This window comes from Echiichthys vipera (assembly GCF_963691815.1).
Source record: "Echiichthys vipera genome assembly, chromosome: 16".
Taxonomy (NCBI): Eukaryota; Metazoa; Chordata; class Actinopteri; order Perciformes; family Trachinidae; genus Echiichthys; species Echiichthys vipera.
Window position 1 is genome coordinate 28,988,857 of NC_139841.1, and position 2,500 is coordinate 28,991,356.

Below are 2,500 nucleotides of genomic sequence, written 5' to 3' on the forward strand. Positions count from 1 at the left end.
GAACTTGTTGACAGCTCGTGTCGTTCTCGTCTGTGTGAGGAATAAAGAAAAGCTCTTTACACACCGGTTATCTTTAAATGAGGATCTGAAATCCCTTTCTCTTCTCTCCGTCTGCGGCTCAGCGAGCGTCCTTCACTGGTTCAATGCCACCTGAGTGAAAGAGAGAGACAGAGAGAGAGAGAGAGAGAGAGAGAGAGGGAGATGCACACAAGGAATCAGCCCTTCTGTCCACCTCCTGCGTGTCTCGGTCATGTTCAGGTCTTTAAAGGCGCCCCTCTTGGACCTGGTCTTGGTCCACTTCAATTCGCTATAAACACACAATACAATAGAATCTGTAATGCACATTTTTATGCAGATTCTATCATTTCATACGCCACCACCTCTTCTCTCAGCCTGCCTTTGATGCATTGCAGATCTTTTATCCAATAAATGCTTCTTTTAAACTCTGACAAAACAAAAAATCATAGCAAAAAAGAATCCTGCTGCGAAGAATGTGAATATAATCACATTACTAAACTCAGATGAGCGACAGCTTTTAGCTTACGTATCACGTTTTGGCTCCTAGAGGACACTTTAACACACGTTTTGGCTCCTAGAGGACACTTTAGCACACGTTTATGCTCCTAGAGGACACTTTAGCACACGTTTATGCTCCTAGAGGACACTTTAACACACGTTTATGCTCCTATGACACTTAAGCACACGTTTATGCTCCTAGAGGACACTTTAGCACACGTTTATGCTCCTAGAGGACACTTTAGCACACGTTTATGTTCCTAGAGGACACTTTAACACACGTTTATGCTCCTAGAGGACACTTTAACACAAGTTTATGCTCCTAGAGGACACTTTAACACACGTTTATTCTCCTAGAGGACACGTTAACACACGTTTATGCTCCTAGAGGACACTTTAACACACGTTTATGCTCCTAGAGGACACTTTAACACACGTTTATGCTCCTAGAGGACACTTTAGCACACGTTTATGCTCCTAGAGGACACTTTAACACACGTTTATGCTCCTAGAGGACACTTTAACACACGTTTATGCTCCTAGAGGACACTTTAGCACACGTTTATGCTCCTAGAGGACACTTTAACACACGTTTATGCTCCTAGAGGACACTTTAACACACGTTTATGCTCCTAGAGGACACTTTAGCACACGTTTATGCTCCTAGAGGACACTTTAGCACACGTTTATGCTCCTAGAGGACACTTTAGCACACGTTTATGCTCCTAGAGGACACTTTAACACACGTTTATGCTCCTAGAGGACACTTTAACACACATGTATGCTCCTAGAGGACACTTTAGCACACGTTTATGCTCCTAGAGGACACTTTAACACACGTTTATGCTCCTAGAGGACACTTTAACACACGCTTATGCTCCTAGAGGACACTTTAACACACGTTTATGCTCCTAGAGGACACTTTAGCACACGTTTATGCTCCTAGAGGACACTTTAACACACGTTTATGCTCCTAGAGGACACTTTAACACACGCTTATGCTCCTAGAGGACACTTTAACACACGTTTATGCTCCTAGAGGACACTTTAACACATGTTTATGCTCCTAGAGGACACTTTAACACATGTTTATGCTCCTAGAGGACACTTAACACACGTTTATGCTCCTAGAGGACACTTTAACACACGTTTAGGCTCCTAGAGGACACTTTAGCACACGTTTATGCTCCTAGAGGACACTTTAACACACGTTTATGCTCCTAGAGGACACTTTAACACACGCTTATGCTCCTAGAGGACACTTTAACACACGTTTATGCTCCTAGAGGACACTTTAACACATGTTTATGCTCCTAGAGGACACTTTAACACACGTTTATGCTCCTAGAGGACACTTTAACACACGTTTATGCTCCTAGAGGACACTTTAACACACGTTTAGGCTCCTAGAGGACACTTTAGCACACGTTTATGCTCCTAGAGGACACTTTAACACACGTTTATGCTCCTAGAGGACACTTTAACACACGTTTATGCTCCTAGAGGACACTTTAACACACATGTATGCTCCTAGAGGACACTTTAGCACACGTTTATGCTCCTAGAGGACACTTTAACACACGTTTATGCTCCTAGAGGACACTTTAACACACGCTTATGCTCCTAGAGGACACTTTAACACACGTTTATGCTCCTAGAGGACACTTTAGCACACGTTTATGCTCCTAGAGGACACTTTAACACACGTTTATGCTCCTAGAGGACACTTTAACACACGCTTATGCTCCTAGAGGACACTTTAACACACGTTTATGCTCCTAGAGGACACTTTAACACACGCTTATGCTCCTAGAGGACACTTTAACACACGTTTATGCTCCTAGAGGACACTTTAACACACGTTTATGCTCCTAGAGGACACTTTAACACACGTTTATGCTCCTAGAGGACACTTTAACACACGTTTAGGCTCCTAGAGGACACTTTAGCACACGTTTAGGCTCCTAGAGGACACTTTAACACA

The 2,500-nt window shown here is 43.2% G+C and overlaps 1 protein-coding gene across 1 annotated transcript in view; it reads left to right on the forward strand.

Annotated features, from left to right (window-relative positions):
* LOC310958646 (cGMP-dependent protein kinase 1-like) overlaps positions 1 to 2,500 on the forward strand; it is an 18,295-nt gene that overhangs the window by 6,812 nt on the left and 8,983 nt on the right. The gene's annotated exons all lie outside the window — the stretch shown is intronic.